A 24,084-nucleotide genomic window follows, 5' to 3' on the forward strand; every position below is an offset into this window, starting at 1 on the left:
CCCTGGGATCATGACCTGAGCCAAAGGCAGATGCTTAACACACTGAGCCATCCAGGTACCCCTATATTTGGTTTTTAAATATAGATAAAGTTAGACCTAGATATACATTTCAATTACATAAAAGCATGAACACCTGTCTCCCCACAATACAAAGCCTGATGCAAGATATGTTGCTGAGAAAAGGAAACATACATGCATATCTCAAGTCCCAATTTGAAAATCAATGTTCATCTTTTAAAATACATTTCAGAACTAACGTGCTTTGATGGAGATAAAAATGGAAAAACAATTAGACACTATCTTCCTTATTTGCATTCTTCAGACCCATTCCTGATTAAATCAAACTAGTAGGGTGTTTTGTTCTGTTTTGTTTTTCCCCACTGATGGCATTTTTTGTGGAGTGGCAATTAAATCTCAGCCATGATGAATGACCCACCAGCACCATAAGAAAGGATTTTCTGAGACACAACTCTCAACCGAAGAGGCAGTTGTTTGTTAAATGAGAATTTTGTGCAAAGGCACAAAGTCTGTGTAATAGTAGAACTAAAACTCATAAGCGCCAAAACGGTAGAGTGGGGTCTGAATTTCCCTCTGGAAACTGCTGAAATCCAGCCCTCCTTATTTCCCTGGTGTGTGTGTGTGTGTGTGTGTGTGTGTGTGTGTGTGTGTTGGCACCGAAAGGGGAAGAATCCAAAAACTCTGTAAACTTTCAAATACAGAATGTGCAAATCACTGAACTCAGTTACAATGTCTGTTGGATGGAATTGGCAAGAAGCCGAAGCTGAAAGTAATGGTGTGGACAGCCTCACCCCATTACTTTCAAAGCAATTGATTCTGTTGTAGCCATTATATCACTCTCGATTTAAAAAGAAAAAAATGGTGGTGGTTTATCATCTCTCCCTTCTAATGGATAGGAACATAAATTTGCTCTCAATGTGGAATAAGTGAACTAAATATAAGGTGTTCAGCTTGTGAATCTCTGTGTCTGACCCAACGATCAGATGACATATGCTCAACTCTGTTGCCAACATTTATATTTGCTTCCTGTGTGAGGGAGTTCCTGGGTTGCCTGCTTGTCTAAAATGGCTTTTGAGATTCAGACCAGCTTGAAGGAAAGAGAGATACTTATCAAAGTCAGTCATTCCTCAATGTCTGAATATAATGTATCATGTGATGGTAAGATGGAGGATTTTTTAAGGTCTGGTACTACTACTATTGTCTGTCTTTGGGTATGTGATTTTTGTTGTTTATTAGACTATTAGCTAGAAAGAGATATTATTGATTAAGACTAGTTATACCATCCTATAGATCAGATTCTTTTTTTAAAAAGCTGAAGAAAGAGAAAATGCTGTACTTAATATCAAATGCATAGTCATTCACACATACATGAAAGGCTTTTTGTTCAAAAGTTGTTCTGCCAACACTATTTTAAAATAAACAGATCCACCTGAGAAAACAATATGATATCAGAAGCGAAAGTCCAAACGTAAATTAGGAATAAGGAAAGTCAAACATATTTTTATCAAGTTTATAGTTCCTTCGTTAATTGTTTAAATGAATTGTTTTATGCTAGTTGGTTTGGTTGCTGGGTATGAAAGGAGAAATCTACAAATGGATAGAAAGGACTTTTCAGCATTATTTCCAGTTGGTTAGGTGAGGATCAGTTCATGTCTCTAGGTTTAATACACACAACGGTTCTCAAACTTTGCTGCACATTGGAATCACCTTGGATTCACCTTAAAACATACTGATGTCTAGGTCCTACCCCCAGAGATGTAGATTTAAATTTTCTCAGTTTTGTCCTGATGATCAAGACTTTTAAAAGCTCCCTAGACTTCCTTGGGCAACCAGAATTCAGAGCCCTGATTCTCAGAAATTAGTCTCATAAGTGCAGATGTTTGAGCCCAAGTTGGTCTGGGTTTTAGGAAACCCCTATTACCACTCAAGTATGAACAGAACCCATAGCTTGTCTTTCTATGTCAAGGTGTTAGTATCTTCAAACACCATTAAAATTCCATTTTCATTTTTAGAAACCAACAGCTCAACTGGGAATTACTGGAAATGGTTGATGACTCATTCCATTGTTAAAATTAAGTAAATTCCAAATATTGATAACAAGTTATCCTTTAGCTTTCAATCCACCCCTCCAAAAAATTTGGTAAGAAAATTCAAACCATGTAGGTCAAAGGATACAAACTTTCAGATATAAGAAGAATAAGTTCTAGGAATCTAACATACAGCATGGAGACTATACTTAACAATACTGTATTGCATATTTGAAAGTTGCTAAGAGAGTAATCCTAAATGTTCTCACCATAACAACAACAAAATGGTAATTATGTGAAGTGAAAGATGTGTTGACTAACATTATTGTGGTAAACATTTCACAATATATACATGAATCAAATCATCACATTGTACACATTAAGCTTACACAATGCTATGTCAATTACATCTCAATAAAGCTAGGGAAAAACATGAAGGACCTTTGATAAAGCTTTAGTTTTGAGCTTTATTATTTCTCTTCTAAAAACATTTATTTATGTAAGCAATTTATCTAAGTCAATAAAGTGATATTATTGAAGTTACTCTGGTACTTTTTCATCTAGAAGATAATATTTATATATATATATATACACTATATAATTTGAGTTACAACATAATATATTCCACATACAATAAGTGTACCTGTGCTTTTGTTATATTCACAACTCAACAAAAGGGAATGGAAAACCACCCATGTTTTACAGATGAAGAAAGTAAGTTTTTATGATGTGAAATGACTTGTCCAAGGCTACCCAACTACAAAGTAATGGAAATAAAATCAGAGCATTTGTTTCCACATTCCAAACTAATACACCTTTTTTTTCCTGGTAGAATAGTATATTCCAAACAGTCTCTGCACCTTAGTTTTCCTGGAGAGCAGCTTATTGAAATTTGAAAATTTTTCCTTTACTTTGAAAGCAGAGCCAGTAACAAAGTGGTAGGAGGAAACACATCTAAATACAAACTGAGCTGGGTAAATGCCCCTGTATAATGAGAACACCTATTGCTGAATACCATTGTTAGGTAAAGAATTTTGAAATATGGTATTTGCTAACTGCCTTATGCAGGAATTAATTGTTAATGAATTAGAGATATTATATCAAAAGAAAATCAGAAAGAAAGGTTACTTCTCTTTTGTTGGTAGATATGTTCCACTGCAAAAATATCTTTGTAAGTAAAAATTTAATGAATGTTACGATCCTAAGAGATATGTTTTGTCACTAATGTTATTTGTAATGGAATTCAGAAATTAGGATAACATAGTTAAGTACTTAACTCTATGTCCTATTCTTAAATACTTTTACCTTATAGGCCTCCTTTAGAAACTAATAAAAACCATAGAAGCTCTCTCTGGAAAATTGCTCATCATTACATTTCTCTCTTTTTATTTAAGATTTTTATTTTTTTAAGTAATCTCTACACCCAATATGGGGCTTGAATTTACAACCCTGAGATTAAGAGTTGCACACTCTACCAACTGAGCCAGGCAGGAGGCCCATCATCATTACATTTCTAATACAATTTTGAGAAATTCAGAGACTCTTAGACCCAGATTGAGAGTTGTGCTCAATTAAATGGTATAAAAATTCAACCGAAGCAAAGTAATCCATTTATTTTTGTTTGTTTGTTTGTTTATTTATTTATTTATTTTAAGATTTTATTTATTTGACAGAGAGAGAGACACAGCGAGAGAGGGAATACAAGCAGGGGGAGTGGGAGAGGGAGAAGCAGGCCTCCTGCGGAGTGGGGAGCCTGATGTGGGGCTCAATCCCAGGACCCTGAGATCATGACTTGAGCCAAAGGCAGACGCTTAACAACTGAGCCACTCAGGCTCCCCCAAAGTAATCCATTTAAATATAGAGCCATTTCAGGCAAGGAGACGTTAAATAAAATATTTTTTTATGAAGAATTTTCTTGTTTAAAGAGGGACAGCACCTGCCATGTGTTTATCACTCTGTATATTTAGAATTATTATAATTTAAGATTTAAGAGACTGTATATTTTCTTTTAGGCATTTTGCCCATATTTGGTAAAAAAGAACTATAACCAACTGACCACTGATATCTGGTAACAGGGTAAACTAATAGCTAGGTTTGGTAGAATTACTAACAAAGAAAACAAATATATATATATGTATGTATATATATATATATATATATACATATATTACATATATATAATATCTCAGTTATCTTTAAAATAAGGAAATGAAGGACTCTTCTCATAAGAGCTACAGTTAAATGAGTTGTTAAGAGAATTCTGTAAAACAGTTTAGACATTTTAGTTTAATTGGATTTCCTTCTAATTCTTAGCTAACATCACTTACTGAATTTAATTTAACATTGTTATTTTGACCATTTTAAGATATACTCTCAAATCCTGTAAGTTGTCACAAATCTTAGTGTTTGACCTTCCCCAGAATTCACTGGGAAGTTTTAAAATTTCAGAACTCAGTATCAAAAACTAGCACATAGGTGACTTTTGGTTTCAGTTCTAACCTGTAAAGAGCTCGGAAGTTTGTCACTTCAATCCTTAAAACAAGAGAAAGTTTGACAAGCTGAAAAACATTGACTATTCCTGGACCCATCAGGGAATTAAGATTTTGCAGGGCAAACCATCAGTCCAAAATCAAGAGAGACAGGAACATCAGTGAGCTACAACAATTGAGAGCTGCTTATCTGAACCTGCAGTTACTAGAAAATAAACTTACTGGTAAGAATGCTTAAAAGATAATTTTGATAAATTCCTGGAGCTGGAACATGGAGTAGCAATGGTAAAGTGATAAATTCCTGGGAACTACAGTCTTAGGGGAACTCCCATATTTTTATGGGTGCTATCTGTAGGAGCCTCACTAGATTTGCACAGGGAAGATCTAAGAAAGATGCTCCTGTGGCTCTGCCAAGAAGAGGAGTAGAAAAATCATTGTAAAATATGCCCGGAACCTTCTTTATAATGAAGGTCTAGCCTCCAGGGGTAAAGAGTTTACCAGAACTTTATGCCAGCTTGAGGAAGGAAATCCTTCCCATTGCAGCCCTTCCAGCCTTTCTGTCTCACTGAAGGGGGGGAAAAACATTAGTCAACAAGAATCAGGCTTCAAGGAAATAAATTAGGAATACTATAGCCAGAGAGGGGTGCAGGGGAACAGGGTGAAAAAGAGCTCTACCAAGGGAGAAATATTTATGAAGTTCACAGTCCCATCACAGATCTATCAGAGCACTGAGATTTCATTAGATTTTAGAATGCCTCCCATCCCAGTATCTTACATCATACCAATAGAACTCTGGAATAATAACAGTGGATTACAGATTGAAAAAAACTACAAGACATAGATTCTTCATGAGAAGGAGTACTTAAGGAAGCTTGAAGTCATGAGGGGAGACAATCATAAGGACACTAGAGGAATTTGATTCTCTAAGCACATACAGCTGCACAAATATTAAACACAGTCCCATTCCTAGCAACATCAATACAAATCCCAACACTAAGGTCCTATTTACATCCTTACATCAATTCTTATTACCCAAAACAACCTTTCAATAAGAAAATTACAAGGTACAACAAAAGGAAAATAAACTAACCCACAGTCTGAAGAGGTAAAGTAATGATCAGAACCAAATTTACATATGACAGATATTAAAAGTATTGGACAGGAAATGTAAAATAATTATAATTAATATGTTAAGGGCTCTAAGTTAAAAAGTAGACAAATATGCAAGAATAAACAGGTAACATAGGTAGAGAGAAACTTTAAGAGAGATTGCATTGGGGAGGGTATGCGCTACGGTGAGCGCTGTGAATTGTGTAAGACTGTTGAATCACAGATCTGTACTTCTGAAACAAATAACGCAACATATTTTAAGAAAAAAGAAAAAGAAGAAGATAGCAGGAGAGGAAGAATGAAGGGGAGTAAGTCAGAGGGGGAGACGAACCAGGAGAGATGATGGACTCTGAAAAACAAACTGAGGTTTCTGGAGGGGAGGAGGGTAGGGGGATGGGTTAGCCTGGTGATGGGTATTAAAGAGGGCACATTCTGCATGGAGCACTGGGTGTTATGAACAAACAATGAATCATGGAACACTACACCAAAACAAATGATGTAATATATGGTGATTAACATAAAAAAAAAAGAGAGACTGAAAGGTAAATGACAAAAATCAAAAAGACTGTAACACAAATGAATAAATGCCTTTGATAGGTTTGTCAGTACATTGGACACAACTGAGGAAAAAATCAGTGAGCTTAAAGATATGTTAATAGAAACTGACATTACCAATTTTTTGACAGTGGAGCAACAGGAACTCACATTCATTATTGGTGAGCAGTTGGGCAATTTCCTACAAAGATGAACACAGCAGTCATCCTTCTAGGGATTAACTTAATTGATTTGAAAACTTATGTCCACAAAAATACTTGCATGGAAATATTTATCTATTTATTTATTTATTTAAGATTTTATTTATTTATTTGACAGAGAGAGACACAGCGAGAGAGGGAACACAAGCAGGGGGAGTGGGAGAGGGAGAAGCAGGCTTCCCGCAGAGCAGGGAGCCCGAAGCGGGGCTCGATCCCAGGACCCTGGGATCATGACCTGAGCCAAAGGCAGATGCTCAATGACTGAGCGAACAAAGCACCCCACATGCAAATATTTATAGAAGCTTTCTTTATTGTTGCCAACAACTGGAAGTGACCAAGATATTATTCAGTAGATGATTGGATAAACAAACTATAATACCTCCATACAACAGAATACTCTTCAGCAGTAAAAAGGAATGAACTATTCAGTGACACAAAGATATAGATGAATATTAAATGATATTTCTAAATGAAAGAAGTCAGTCTGAAAAAGCTATACATCTATGATTCCAATTATATAACATTCTGAAAAGAGCAAAACTATAGAGATAATAAACAGACCAGCAATTAGATTGGGAGGGGGCTGAATAAGTGTGAATAGGTGAAGCACAGGGATTTGTTGAGGGTGGTGAAACTATTCTGTATGATACTTTAATAGTGGATATATGACACTGAATTTGTCAAACCCACAGTACTTTAAAGAATGATGCTTAATGTATATAAATTTAAAAAAAAATATTTAGGAAGTTGAGATATTTCATTATAGAATGCAGAATGTGTCAAAAGAATATAACTGTATTTCAAATATATTAAATAATCTCCCCAAAGGGGCAGGAGGAAAAGTTAACTGCCTTAAGTAACTGAAAGTGGAGTCTGTACAACCAAAAGTAGAAGGTACTTAGACACTGTACTCTAGTTGATTAAGTTGTGTCCCATGGGGATACAGGTAAGCAATTCTGAAATCATTTTACATGTATACTGAAATTAAGCAATGAAGTAAATGTAGTAGATCATGGGGGCAGGTTTCTCAGTATTGGAGTGTGGGATTACAAATAATCAAGGGGAGGGGGCCAGAATAATCCATGTGGTAATAAATTAGAGTAGGAAACATCAGTATGAAGTCCTGTTTAGCTTAATATAGGTAAAGTGATTAGGGATAGAAATATTCATAGATATATGTATCAGGTGTGGGTTAGTATATACAAACATATGTTTCCTTCTATGTCAGCTGAGAGGGCCTAGAAGCCATGATGTCGCAGTAGAAATGTGCACATCTAGTACCTAGATCTCAGTTTGTAATATTCTATGATAAAAGGAACCAGGGATCTTTACAGAAGTGGTTGATTACAAGACTGAGCAGGAAATATTTAAGATGGGCCTGGGGCATTTGGTAAGGAAGTAAAAAAAGAGCCAAACAAAACAAAAAACACAATGATGAAGTATGTCAAAAGGACACAGCAGTCAACTGAAAAAGTTCCCAGTGACCAAAGCTGGAGTAATTTGAACAAAAAAATAAATAAAGTAGTATTGTATTATGACCTAAAAGTATAAAGTAAATACCTAGGAGTCCATTCTAATATAAATAACTGATTGAGTAAATAATGAGTAATAGACTGATTTCCTTTACAGAAGAATTCCAAATAATTCACGTAGATGCTCCACTCACAAGGAATTGGCATATGACTCCTCACTCTTTAAGTATGAGCTACACATAGTAACTTCCTTTCACAAAGTACATGGTGGAAAGCAGGAAAGAAGCATAACTTACAGTAGAGTAACCAAATACACCTCAGCCATGTGATTAAGGTTAATATCAGGAGTGAAAATCATGTTAATTGTATGTTACCTTGACATGATGTGGTTAGAATAGATTTTACTTCTGTGACCTCTCTTCCAAAAACCCATCAATCTAGTCTAGTCGTAAGAAAACACCAGATAAATTCCAATTAAGGAATATTCTACAATACCTGACCAGCACTCCTCAAAACTTTTTTGAGGTCTTCAAAAATAAGTAAAGTCTGAGAAGTTGTCACAGCCAAGAAGAGCCTAAAGAGACAAGACAACTAAACATAATGTAGTATCCTGAATGACAACCTGGGACAGAAAAATGACATAAAAACTAAGGAAATCTGAATTAAGTATGGACTTTAGTTAATAATATTATAGCAACATGGATTCATTAATTGTGACAAACAGACCATTATAAAATATTAATAATAGGAGAAATTGGGTATAGGGTATATGAGAATTCTGTACTTTCTTTATGTTTTTGGTGAGTTTTTTTTTTTTTGGTAAATCTAAAACTATTCTCAAAAAAAAAGTTGATTTTAAAAACTCAAATAGAGTGTCACTTGTCAAATTCTTGTTTAAAGTTATAAATCATCTATCCCTTGCTAGAATGTTATATCTACAAAAAGCCTTACTTTTCATTTACTCCTCTACACCTACTTTTTCTCTTTATTAGTCTCTGTATATATGTACATATTATACATAATTTAGTTTAGTTACAACAACATATATCTTAAAGAGCTCTCCATTATCATCTAAAATGGTTATTTTCTACTTTGCTTTGCTAAGGCTTCTGACATATCTTTAGATAGATGTGCACTATTTCAATTATTTCTCAAATTTATTTTTTTGAGAAGATACATTTTCACTCTTATCATGTGAGTTACACTCAAACTGCTTTTCCTTGAAAAGAACTCGTTTAAACCTACTAGACTAACTTTTAGCAACATATTGAAAAATAAGTTAACATACTAAACTATAAATAGCTATTTAATATCCAGATGCATCATGTTTGATCTTTAAATAACCAACAGAAGTAAATTTAAAAGTAGAGATTCATCAGCTTTGCTGGTTTTCCACATTCTCTGAATTTGAGTCTGTCATCTAATAGACTGTGAAAACCTCGTGAGACTCAGAGTGACTGCCTCTTGGAGGCACATTTACAACTGCACCTGAAGACAAACACAAGCAGAATCATAAAATGGCAAATTGCATGTTCAGATGCCAAACTCCAAGACCAGATTGATATTTACACCTGCAATTACAAACCGAAGTGCACAGTACATTACATGTTCCAAAGAGATATGGGATCACGTTTCATAGGCACAACCTGACTGCTGGAAATCACAGCCTTCCCTGACACACAGTGAGTTTTTGTACCTATAATCATGATCACAGCGATGTAACCATTGTGGGGAAAGTCTTCCATTACATGTTCTAGCTTCATGGCTACTTCTCCTGAAAAAGAGATGGATCAATCATTGTAAGTAAATAACGAAGAAATAATTTGTATATATTGGGGATAGAGTTTTTGTCATTTTGGATTTCTGAAAACCTCAGAACAATTTTTACAAGTTTATTACAATACGGACAAGAGAAACAAAAATTAAAGAAAAAAGAATAGTGGGTAGAGCATTAATGGGTGAAATTCTAGCTCATGATGGTAATTACATGGGATTTTAAATAACATAGACTTTCTGGCTGCAGAAATGCGGATGAAAAATGGGGAGAAAGGGAAGGAAACGTACAAGATACAAATAAAGACTCATCCCTCAAGAAGACTTAGCCAAGGAAACATGAAGACATTCTAATCAATATTTCTTCATTTCTCAAAGAAATTTCTGAATATATAATTTCTCTAGACAAATAGCTCAAGAAAAAGATAGAAATATTCAAAGAAGGTAATGAAACCACAGAACATAAAAACTGTGGAAAAATATAAATATGACAGAGTTGCAACTTTACAGTATGAAAGACGACAAAATAAATACAAATTGAAATGTAATTGGTGACATGTTGTACACATCAGGGAAAATAATACAGACAAAATAGTAAAGAACTAAGATATAAAATTGCTATAATCTAAATGATAGAAGACAATGGAGAGTTAAATTCCTAAAGATCAGAACTAAGTAAAACAGAAAACGTTAGAAATATAATAGAAGAAAACTATTGAATCTGCAGATCAAAAGAACTTGGTATATCCTGGGCTTTACTAATAGAAAGCTAAATTATAACCAAGCCAAAAAGCACTGAAGTCAGTTTTCAAAGCAGCAGGATTGAAGAGGGAGATAACTTCAGGTTGACACACACTGAATTTCTTTAAAATATTCCAATGAGATACTGAGTAGGCAGCTCTATATGTACTTCTTGACTTCAAAAGAAATGTATATTACATATATATGTATATATTTATACATATATTTCATATATGGGATGCTTCTGGAATTTAATACAAAAATAGAGAACACATTTATAATAATCTGACACATAATATATAATAATAATTGTGCCCATTATACAAAAAGCAATTTCAGAATCCAAACACTATTTTTAAAAAGTCACATTAGATGAAAAAAATAAATTAATAAAAATGGTAATTTTTCTGCTGGTCTCTTCATGGTGTTAGTTTCTCTGGTTGGACTGTGGAGGGCAGAAACCATGGGGCAGATACAACATAAGAGCTCTTCATTGCCATTTTCTCGTAGTTTTATGTTTCAGTTTCTGATTGATTCTAAAAATATGCTGAAAATGGGGGTAAGGTCTACCTTGCCTGAGAAAAGCAATCAACCCATCATGGTAGAGGTTTTTTTTTTTTTTTTTTTTTAGTTTTGTGTTCCTTAAGGTATGTTAAGCTCATGTTAGAGTAAGCATTTGAGAAAAATCTGAAAGCTATGTCTATAATGGTTAATTTTATCTGACAACTTGACTGGAAGGTGACCAGACATTTGGTCAAACATTATTCTGTGTCCATGAGGGTGTTTTGAATGAGATTAACATTTGAATTGGTAGACAAAGTAAAGCAGATTGTCCTTTCTCTAAAATGGGTGGCCCTCATCCAATCAATCGAAGACTTAAATAGAAAAAAAAAAAAAGTCAGGGCACTTGTTTAGAGCTGAGACATTGGTCTTCTGCTCTCAGACTCACACTCAGACTGGAACTATGCCATCAGACCTGGGTCTCCTGCTTGCCAACTACAGATCTTGGGACTTAGCCTCCATAATCGCATTAGCCAATCCCTTACAATAAATCTCCTTATATGGTTTATATGGATATCTACATCGATATCCTTTATCTATCCATCCATCCATATATATTTAGAGAGAGAATGTGGTAAGAACCTTTATTAAAGCATGAAATCAGCAAGTCTACAGATGTCAGACATCAAGATGAGGCAATGGAGAAGCCATGCTAGACAGAAGCAGTTAACCAACTACATGCTCTTGGCTAGCAACTGGCAGATCAAGAAAATCAGGGTAATAGTCTCAAACCAAAGACAAGTACTAGGTACAATTTTTGAAACAGAATCCATTTCTTATTTATTCAGGAATGTGTTTTATTCCAGGATGAAACCAATCAAAATGCATGACCATTCCAGGTAGAAGCACATAGGACACATTTGAAATTTGATAATTCAAACACTTGATTGGAATACAAGTCTAAATATAAGAATGTCTTCTGATGGCAACATTTCATTTATAAAGGGGTTATAGTAGGTTTTCTTTTAAACAAAAATTGAAAACCAGCAAAAATAAAGCCATATAAATAAAAAAAGATGTCACCAGGATATTTATGAATATTTATCAAAATATTTATCAAAATTATGTATGGCTTAGTTATATGTAATGGTACTGTGCTGCACCATTTAAATGATCTATGTAGAACAGAAGGTCTGTTTACTCTCTGAACTGCTTAGAGTACTGCCAGTTGACAGCCCTCAACTCCATTTAAGAATTGTCTCATCTGAAAAGAGTCATCTTGCCCAACACCACACTCCCAGCTCTGAAGCAGCCTATATCCACTGACTGGTTGATGTGAGGATATAAAGCCCCGACCTCTTTGTTTCTCTTTGGGACAACACTGAAAGGCTATCTCCCTTTTAGAGCCTAGGAGATCCCCTCTAGTCTTTGTTAAGACTTTGTTTTGATGACACTACAGGTTATCACCTCCTCCTGGGCAATCTTACTCCTCTACCTTTCTGCTTGGTTGCCTTCTTTCCTCACCCCATGCTGAAGGTATGATTGAGCCAACAGTTTAAAGACAATACCCTGTAAGGATAGGATTTTATGCAGAATATACTTTAAATCAATTGTATTATTTTATGCTCTGCTCCCAAAAGTAGAATGTAGGGTTCCATAAACCAAAGGGTGTAAAAATGGGCAGCTTCACTAACCATCACTTTGAATTACTCACTCAAGAAAATTTTGCTTTCCATCCCCACGTTCTAGGTTCTGGAGGTTTATAGGTCCTAGTTCCCAAACGGTAATTTTTCCACTGGAAAAAGTTCCATGGAACTTTAAGGTATGGCTGCTAACATCTACATCAGAGTCCTTAAGGTGCTCAGGGACAAGTGGCAAGTAACAGGAGTAACTGACTTTAATCAACAAGAGGAAGTAGGGATACTCTTACCCAACAGGAGTATGGCTGAATACTTGCAGCATCTAGACAATTTCCTAAGGCATGCTGAGATGGGCATGCCGACAAGAGTCGTAGATCCTTTAGGAATGAGGATCTGAGTAAACCAGCAGAGAGGGTGAGAGGAACCTGGAATGATTAGTAAAGGAAGGAAATGATTGAATATCAGTTTTGGGAGACCAGTTTCAATGGCAGGAATGATCTTTTATCCCACTAATCTTCGTTTTATAAATTCACTCCACGAAGGTGAGACAATCATAATCTTGAAAGAGTTGCTTCCAGAAATTAAACAAGGAAGTGTATTTGAACAATGCAAGAGGTGGACTTAGAAGGGGTGATATGTCATCCACATACACTTCAGAATGAACTAACCTATATCCCTAGCTGCTAAGAGTACTGTTGGCTGACAGACTGGGTTTGGTCTATACAAAACATCTAACTAAAATGCATTAACTATCTAAACATCATAACATGAGCTTTCTAAAGCTGGCTATAGCAGATGCTATTTAGTTGCCCTCAGCTGAAGAGAGTTGCTTCAACATCATCTCACCACCATTTTGGGTAGCCAGCACCTGCTGAAATATGGGCATAAAGACCCAGTCCCTTTAGCTAATCTGGGAATAACTATGAAGGTACAATCTCAACCTCACAATATTCTGGGGTCATCTGAGTCTTTTGCTATGATTGCATCACAGACCAACTTCTTACTCTGCCCAATTCTGCAACATTTCCTTCCCACACTAGTATAAATTCAGGGAGCTTACCCTAATTAATCTCCTGAATACTAATTTCTGTCTCAAAGTTGGTTTCCTAGGGAATTCAATCTGCAATATTTTCCAAAGATAAGAGATGATTGAATTGTTTCTATCCTTCAAGATAGAACCAATACTCTACAACCATATACTATCACAGTTTTGAAGAATATTTGGTAATGTACATAAAATTTCATAATATAATGTTGAGTGAAAGAGAAGCAGGGTAAAAAATATGATTATAAAGACATGTGAGAGAGGCAAAGTGAGAGAGAAATCTGAAAAGAAAATGCCCCAAATATTTAATAGGTAATCTAGACTTAAGAAAGATTATAATTTTTTTCTTTGTGTTTTTCTGTGTTTCTGAATACTCCACAATTAATATGTATTGATTTTTAATTAGAAAAGAATATTTTAATCCACATTTCAATGCTTGGTCAGATAGCACAGTACATTTTAGAAAATTGTGGTATCAGTATAATTTTCACACATAGCTAGGATGAATTTTTTTTACATTTATCATTTTAAGGGAGCTGTGGGCTTCTTCATTTCAGCCAAAGCAATAATTTTTGGTGGTTAAGCTATATTTTCTGTCTTCCTTTGTGATTAAATATTGAATAATTGTTATTTTCAAATGTACAACCCCATTGAGAGCTTACCAGCCTAACTTCTAACTTGTCTGTCTTTAGGACAAAAGACCAAGGTACACACATTGTATTTCTCACAGTGCTCAAGTGCAGAGAATGGGATGTGCACAGGCCTCTGTTCTTAGACTGTGACAAAATATCTCATCCACAGGCATTCACTTTTTGACCATTAGGACCCAGGCTTTCTAAAGATGATTATCAGGGATGCTATGCAAGCTATACTCCTTAACACTACATGCAGTTTCCCCATAAGTCATTTTCATCTGATGAATTTATTATATTCCCTCTCATTTCTCCAGCACTGCTATTTAACCTTGGGACCAAGAGTAAAAGAGGGGTTCTTTTTTTTTGGTCCTGTTGCTGTAATTTATTTATTTATTTATTTATTTATTTATTTATTTATTTATTTATTTATTGTTATGTTAATCACCATACATTACGTCATTAGTTTTTGATGTAGTGTTCCATGATTCATTGTTTGCTTATAACACCCAGTGCTCCATTCAGTTAGTGCCCTCTTTAATACCCATCACCAGGCTAACACATCCCCCCATCCCCCTCCCCTCTAGAACCCTCAGTTTGTTTCTCAGAGTCCATCGTCTCTCATGGTTCGTCTCTCCCTCCGATTTCCCCCCTTCATTCTTCCCCTCCTGCTATTTTCTTTTTTTTTAACATATATTGTATTATACATTCTTATTATACTTTTGATGCACTTTACTTGATAAATTCCTACATTGGACTTGGGTCAAAGGGGATATATTTAAAATATATAATATAAAAGCTTTTATTAAATATTTCCAGATTTTTCTCCAAAAGTTTATATCAACTTAGAGTCTCATTAATAGTGTATGAAATGGCCTGTTTCCTGACACTTTGACCAACACTAGTTCTTATCAATATTTTTAATTTTCGTCACACTGGTTTGTTTTTTTAAAGTTTAAGGAGGAATTGCAAAGGGGAGACTTTGGGGATAATAGATATGTTCCTTTTTTTAATTATAATGTTGTTTCAGTTATATACGTATGTCAAAACTCATCAATTACATACTCCAAATACATGCAATTTATTGTATGTCATTTATACCCCCAATAAGGCTGAAAAAAAAGAAAAGAACCCAAAATAAAGGCAAGGCAAAAAAAAAAAAGAGTAAAAGAGAGGTGTCGTGTGTGTGTGTGTGTGTGTGTGTGTGTGTGTGTGTGTGTAAGGGGCAAGGTGCTATCTTTTTTAACAACCAATTCCCTCAGAGCTGATTTCTTCTAAATTGGAAAGATCCTTTATTTTGAATGGCTGGCTGATGTGGTGCCTGGTTAAGTGATTGCCTTCCGAGTGCTGGCAGTAGCGACTGATACGGGTTGACAGACCCAGGTAACCGAAACAGGCATCTACTGCCAGCTATTGTTAAATGAAGCAAGGCAAGAGGAGGGTTAAAATATCCTACAACTGTGGCCTCAAGAATGAAAATATAGCAACAGAACAGTAACAGGAGCAGCAAGATAGAGGCATTAACTAGCTTTCTGTTCTTGTTACCACCTTAAGACGAGATGGCTTTGCATTTTGGAGGTAAATCACAGCCCTGTTATATATTTCCTAACACTCATATGATTTCTGCGAGTGTCATGCTACCCAGAACCAGCCACATTCATTCCATTCCTTTTGTTCATTTCCCTTTCTATATTTTCTCCCAGCAAAATCAAGTTTTTTTTTTCCAGCAAATAGAAAATGAGGCATGTGACAGTTATCAGAAATGAAAATACATTTGCCTTGCTTTAGGTAATCCATTTCTACATTTGTATATCCACATTTAGTTTTAGTGATTATTTTGAAACAACTTCAACCCTTAGAACTGGCCTAATAACTTTCATGGCATATATAGCCATTAAAGAAACCTGAAGTTTTGGACAAAGCTTGCCAACAAATTAAGGAGGCAGATTATTACTCAACAAATGTCACTCTAACCTGAGGTTCCACATTATAAAATCATTTCCAAGTCCTAATCAGCAGCTCATCTATTTTCAGCAATATTTGACACAGCATAATGTTACTGCACCAAAGGCATGTGGGCAGTCTTATGGCATTCCCGACTGTGATGGACTTAACTAGGTGAAGAAGGTATGGGTTTATTCTGGAATCAGCTTCAAATACAAGCAGCTTAGAGCTGAATATGCTTGAAATAGTCTGCTGCTTTTGGCCCTGTGTGCCAAATTTAGCTGTACCTTCACATGTAAGTAATTTGCCCCAAATATAAAGCTGCAGATTCACCACACATCTAATTATTACTAGCCAAAGAGGCCAAATTCAGCATCTACACCGAGAGTAACTAACTCACTAGACAATGAAAAGTTCATAAAATAATCAGATTAGGTTAACTATGTGACTCTGTGCATGTGTGTGTTTAACTGAAAAATAAAATACGGAATAATCAAGAGCTGAACAGTTGATTTAATTTCATTGACAAACACAATGTTTGAAATGGAAATCAAGGGAACTATCCTGATAATTGCTTTTATAGCAATTGAGACAGAAATGTTCCTGAAATACTCAGTAATTGTTTTACTTATCCATCTCATTTTGCACTTCAAAATAGAGATTTTTGAGACTTCAGCTATCAAAAAGTTATCAAATACATAGTCATCAAAAGAAGAAACAGATTTCTGCATACCAGTAGATGAATTGTTCAAAAACAGATGAATAAGTTAAAGAATGAATTTGAAATGAAGCCAGTAGCTTTTTAGTGCCTTGCAGGTTTCAAAGATTTTTACATATACACTTTAAGTGCTAATTGTTAAAAATAAGATATACACAACATTCAAATTTGAGAATTCAGTTTGCTTCTTCATTTCTCACCACCAGTACCAATCCATCCTAAGATCTACCTCAATTATTTATAAAATAAAAATAGTACTACATAGGAATATATACCACTTGACTTACTAGTAGGTGCAACTCCACTAATCCGACCTCTTTTTTCTTGCACTTTTGTATTCATTCATTCACTCGACAGACATTCATTATTCTCAGTTTATGCTGAAACTGTAATGTTCACAAAATGAAATAGATTTAAGTTTGGTTTCTTAATTCTAGGTGCTTATACCATGTGTGAGAGGCTGTTTGATATAGGAGCCAGTAAATCAGTGAGATCTGTATTAAGATCCTGACTATGCCACTTTCTAGCTGTGTGTGGTAGAGATTATTCATTGTCTGCCCATATCCATCTTTGACTTTAGAAACAGATCTTTTTTTTTTTCCCTCTCCTTCTCCCTATCAGTAGCACTGCACTCATTCCTAATATGTTATGATTGACCAGTGGCACTTATTAAAGAGTTGGGGATAGGGGGCATCCAAGGAAAGAATTTAAAAGGGAGCCACACAGATGCAAATGACTGGCTCTATCCTCCCCCATAGTTTCTCTTGCTTTCTGAGTGGAATATAGGATTTCCATAACTGCCCAGCAATTTTGTGTAGTGAGGCAAACCAGAGGATGAATGTCAAGTATACAGGTTGGCATAGCAGGGAGAGAAGGAGTATGAGTGCATGATGACTTATTGGAGGCTCCAAAAAAAATCACAGACTGCCTACTTCTGAAATTTAAAAAAAAAATTTTTGTTAGTTAACATATAGTGCAATACTGGTTTCTGGAGTAGAATTCAGTAATTCATCACTGACATAAAACACCGAGTGCTCATCATAACAAGTGCCCTCTTGAATACCCATCACCCATCTGCCCATTTTCTATCTACCTCCCCCCATTAACTCTCCGTTTGTTCTCTATCATTAAGAGTCACTTATGGCTTGTTTCCCATCTCTCCTTTTTTTTCTTTTCCTCCTTCCCCTATGTTCAACTGTTTTCTTTCTTAAATTCCACATATGAGTGAAATTATATAGTATTTGTCTTTCTCTGACTGACTTACTTCACTTAGCATAATACACTCTAGCTCCATCCATGTCACTGCAAATGGCAAGATTTCATTCTTTTTGATGGCTGAGTAAAATTCCATTTTGTGTGTGTGTGTGTGTGTGTGTGTATGTGTTTGTGTACCACCTCTTTATCCATTCATCAGTGGATGGACATTTCGGTTCTCTTCATCATTTGGCTATTATTGATAATGCTGCTAAAAACATTGGGGTGTTTTTCGAAACTGTATTTTTGTATCCTTTGGGTAAATACCTAGTAGTTCAATTGCTGGATTATAGGGTAGTTCTATTTTTAACTTTTTGAAGAACCTCCAAACTGTTCTCCAGAGTGGCTGCACCAGTTTGCATTCCCACTAACAGTGCAAGAGGGTTCCCTTTTCCCCAGATCCTCGCCAACACCTGTTGTTTCTCGTGTTGTTAATTTTAGCCAATCTGACAGGTGTGAGGTGGGATCTCATTGTGGTTTTGATTTGTATGTCCCTGATGATCAGTGATGTTGAGCATATTCACGTGTCTGTTAGTAATCTGGATGTCTTCCTTGGAAAATGTCTATTCATGTCTTCTCATTTTGTAACTGGATTGTTTTCTGGGTGTTGAGCTTAGTAAGTTCTTTATAGATTTTGGGTACTAAACCTTTATCAGATTTGTAAATATCTTCTCCTATTCTCTAGGTTGCCTTTTATATTTTTTGATTGTTTCCTTCACTGTGCAGAAGATTTTTTATCTTGATGAAGCCCCAAAGTTCATTTTTGCTTTTGTATCTCTTGCTTCCATTGACCTGTTCAATAAGAAGGTGCTATGGCCAAAGTCAAAGAGGTTCCTGCCTGTGTTCTCCTCTAGGATTTTGACGGTTTCCTGTCTCACATTTGGGTCTTTCATCCATTTTGAATTTATTTTTTTGTATAATGTAAGAAAGTGGTCCAGTTTCATTCTTCTGCATGTTGCTGTCCAGTTTTCCCAATACTATTTGTTGAAGAGACTGTCTTTTTTCCATTGGATATTCTTTCCTGCTTTGTCGAAGACTCGTTGACCATATAGCTGTGGATCCATTTCTGGGTTCTCTATTCTGTTCCATTGACCTATTTGTCTGTTTTTGTGTTAGTACCATAGTGTCTTGATGATTACAGCTTTGTAATATAGCTTGAAGTATGGAACTATGATGCTTCCAATTTTGTTTTTCTTTTTCAGAATTGCTTTGGCTATTTGGGGTCTTTGTGGTTCCATACAAATTTTAGGATTATTTGTTCTAGTTCTGTGAAGAATGCTGGTGGTATTTTGATAAGGATTGCATAAATGTGTAGTTTGCTTTGGGGAGTATTATTTTAACAATATGTGTTCTTCTAATCCATGAGCATGGAATGTTTTTCCATTTCTTTGTGTCCTCTTTAATTTCTTTCATAAGTGTTCTATAGTTTACAGAGTACAGATTTTTTACCTCTTTAGTTAGACTTATTCCTAGGTATCTTATGGTTTTTGGTGCAATTGCAAATGGGATCAATTTCTTTAATTATTTTCCTGCTGCCTCATTATTGGTGTATAGAAATGCAACCGATTTCTGCACATATTTTCAGACTACAATGCTCTGAAACTGGAAGTCAACCACAAGAAAAAAAATTGGAAAGACCTCAAATACATGGAGGTGAAAGAACATCCCACTTAAGAATGAATGGGTTAACCAGAAAATTAAAGAAGAATTTAAAGAATACATGGAAACAAATGGAAGTGAAAGCACAACAGCCCAAAACCTTTGGGATATAACAAAGGCAGTCCTGAAAGGGAAGTATATAGCAATACAAGCTTACCTCAAGAAGCAAGAAAAGTCTCATATATACAATCTAACATTATACCTAAAGGAGCTAGAAAAGGAACAGCAAATAAAGCCTAAAGCCAGCAGAAGAAGGGAAATAATAAAGATTAGAGCAGAAATAAATGACATAGAAACAACAACAAACAGTGAAAGAGATTAATGGATTAACGAAACTAAGAGCTGGTTCTTCAAACCCCTAACCAGACTTATCAAAAAGAGAAAGGACCCAAGTAGATAAAATAACAAATCAAAGAGGAGAGTTCACAACCAACACCACAGAAATACAAACAATTATAAAAGAATACTACAAAAAATTATATACCAACTAACTAGGCAACTAGGAAGAAATGGACAAAGTCCTAGAAACTTACAAACTACCAAAACTGAAACAGGAAAAAATAGAAAATTTGAATAGACCCATAACCAGCAAAGAAATTGAATTGATCAAACATCTCCCACAAAATACAAGTCCTGGGCTGGATGGCTTCCCTGGGGAATTCTATTAGACATTTAATGAGTTAATACCTATTCTTCTCAAACTATTCAAAAAAATAGAAATGGAAGGAAAACTTCCAAACTTATTCTACAAAGCCAGCATTATCTTGATTCCAAAACCAGACAAAGACCCCACTAAAAAAGAGAATTACAGGCCAACATCTCTGATGAACATGGATGCAAAAATTCTCAATAAAGTACTAGAAAATTGAATTCAACAGTACGTGAAAAGGATTAATTACCATGATCAAGCAGGATTTATTCCTGGGCTGCAGGGGTGGTTCAATATTTACAAATCAATCAATGTGATACACCATATTAATAAAAGAAAGCATAAGAACCATGTGATCCTCTCAATAGATGCAGAAAAATTATATGACAAAATACAGCATCCATTCTTTTTTTTTTAAGATTTTATTTATTTATTTGACAGAGAGAGAGAGTACAAGCAGGGGGAGCGGCAGGGAGAGGGAGAAGCAGGTTCCTGCTGAGCAGAGAGCCCAATGTGGGGCTCCATCCTAGGACCCTGGGATCATGACCTGAGCCAAAGGTAGACACTTAACTGATTGAGCCACCCAGGTGCCCTTACAGCATCCATTCTTGATAAAACCTTCAACAAAGTAGGGATAGATAGAACATACCTCAACATCATAAAGGCCATATACAAAAGACCCACAGCTAATATCATCCTAAATGGGAAAAAACTGAGAGCCTATGGTCAGGAACAAGACAAGGATGTCCACTCTCACCATTACTATTTAACATAGTACTGGAAGTCTTAGTTTCAGCAATCAGACAACAAAAGGAAATAAAAGACCTCCAAATTGGCAAGGAAGAAGTGAAACTCACTATTTGCAAGCAACCTGATACTCTATGTGGAAAACCCAAAAACTCCACCAAAAAATTGTTAGAATTCATACATGAATTCAGCAAATTCACAGGATATAAAATCAATGTGCAGAAATCTGTTGCATTTCTATACACCAATAATGAATATTTTTAATCTGTGAAATTAATTTCTATTATGCTTGCTAGCAGTTAATTAATAAAAATTACTAATTTATAAAATGTATAATCTTGGAGAGTCCCCTATTCTCTCTGAGCCTTCTCTTCAGCTTTAAAATTATACCAGCTTTAGGGGCACTTGTGTGGCTCAGATGATTAAGTGTCTGCTTTCAGCTGTGGTCATGATCTAGGGGTCCTGGGATCAAGCCCTGTGTCGAGCTCCCCACTCAGGGGAGTCTGTTTGTCCCTCTCCCTCTGCCCCTCCCCTCTGCTTGTGCATGCACTCTCTCAGAAAAATAAACAAAATCTTTAAATAAATACATACATACATACCAGCTTTGTAGGATTTTCAATTAAAAGTTTTAATGTTGGGGCACCTGGGTGGTTCAGTTGGTTCAGCGTCTGCCTTCAGCTCAGGTCATGATCCCAGGGTCCTGGGATCGAGCCCCACGTCAGGCCCCCTACTCAGCGGGGAACCTGCTTCTGCATCTCCCTCTACCTGCCTCTCTGCCTACTTGTGCTCTCTCTCTGTCAAATAAATAAATAAAATCTTTAAAAAATGTTTTAAAAAATAAATAAATAAAAGTTTTAATGTCTGTAAAACAGACAGCACATAACAGGGGTATGCGCAACAGATATTTCTTGTACCTAGAATGCTCTGATGCAGTCTTACAGCTTGATTACAGAGAATTCTGTTCCGATTGGTCAGAATCTATGTCTTACCAAGGGTTGATCTGGTGTTGAATAACACCTCAGAATATGTTATAGAAATTAGATCCTAATCTAAAGAGAATTTTTACTTACATAAAAGCTAAAATCATAATTGGATTTAGGTGAGAAAGAAAGCCAATAAAGATGTTATAAAGTAACATCAGTGGAGATCAACCACTTGGTGCCAAATGTAAGTGGTTTTGCCTTTTGAGCTCTATGATTTGATATGGTTACTGGGAAGAGAAAAATACCAATGAGGAATATTTATATCCATGGCATGTTGGCATTGATGGAAGATAAGCTCATTGGAAAAATTGCCAACAAAATATACAATGCACATCCTGTCACAATGAGAATTGAAAAAATAGGAAAACCCCATATGAAAAGTCATAGCTTTGTAAAAATTTTCATATCATCCAAATTCTTATTGTGCAAACCAAATGTAGGTTCCATACATGCTTTTAAAGTTGAATTCTTATTTAATCATTTTAAGTACTCTCTCTCTCTCTCTCTCTCTCTCTCTATATATATATATATATATATATATATATATATATTGAGCTTCATCAAATGCTTTTTTAGAAGTGGGTATACACTAAAGAGTATTAAATAAATGAATTAACAAATGTAGACGAATGGAATGGAAACAGGTAATGATTAGTTTTGTCTTTCGCTTTATATATAAAGGATTTATTATTTCAACCTGGTAATGAAATGCAAAACACTTCCAAAATAATGTTTATAAGTTTGTTTTAAGCTCTGATGGTTAACCTTATTAACACAAATAAAGGAAATGCTAATTAATACATGAGAGCTTCTATATGATGTTTATGGCCCTCAGTGTGATGAATGAAGGGAAATGTCTGTGATAATTAAAGAGGGAAAGGAGAAGGACCCATTGTCATCATAATTAAAGATATGAAGATTTTCCAAGAACACAGACTGCCTCAAGGCTTGCACAAACTCTACTCAAGACCACGGAAGGAATAGATGGAGAAGCCTTTGTGGTTTGTCTTTACAGGAGAGTTAAGAATTACTTATGACCCTTTGAAATAGTTCCCTTAACTGCTTTGCCCATGAGATAAACACAATTTAAGAAGTGCACAGCCTTTCACTCCCTGGTTAAAGAGAAGGGAAAAAGTATCAGTCACAGTGTCACAAACAGACATGGAAGAATCTTGGAGATCCAGACTTTCATTTTGTAGATGGGGGGGGGGGGGAATCAAAAGCCAAACAAGAACAAGAGTAGTTTTTTAGGGATTTTTCTGAAACAAGAAAATGTTGGATAGGACTTTTAGGGTCAAACTATATGACTGGCGTTTAAAAAGGAAAATATCAATAAATATCTATAATAGTTTGGAATTTCTGTCTTTTGCAAGTGAAAGAACATTGACTAATTCAATTTTCAAAAAGTCTCCATTTTTATATCAATGAATAGTAATGATAATTATATAATAAAAATAAGGTTTAGATAAAAATTAATATCTGCTTAGAGGATGGGTTAGTAGCCTAATATCAATGATAAAATAAAATGTCCTGTTCTTGGGTCCTTTGCTAATACCAGTGATAATAGTGTGTGTGTGTGTGTGTGTGTGTGTGTGTGTGTGTGTGTGTGTGTGTCAGGGGAAGGGCAGGGGTACAGGATAAGATCCACAGGGAATAACTGGATATATAGAAAAAAGGTCAGAAAAGGAGTTTTAGGAATAAGTTCTAGAGTGGGCTGAACTATTCTGAATATGAAAATGAGAATCTGTTTGTTTCAGTCTTTTTTGACCTCTGAACAGAAGAGCCAACTGCATAAAAGTGAATGGCAGAACAACTTGGTAGAATGTTTGAAGGACATTCAAAAATGGATTTTAAATACTCAGTTTTCAGTTACTTGCATTTCTCCAATATAAAAGTTCTCTACTCTCAAAACTTTCAAAAAATATCT

This window comes from Callorhinus ursinus, unplaced genomic scaffold, assembly GCF_003265705.2.
Source record: "Callorhinus ursinus isolate GAN/ISIS: 27379988/994484 unplaced genomic scaffold, GSC_fseal_2.0 scaffold1, whole genome shotgun sequence".
Lineage (NCBI taxonomy): Eukaryota > Metazoa > Chordata > Mammalia > Carnivora > Otariidae > Callorhinus > Callorhinus ursinus.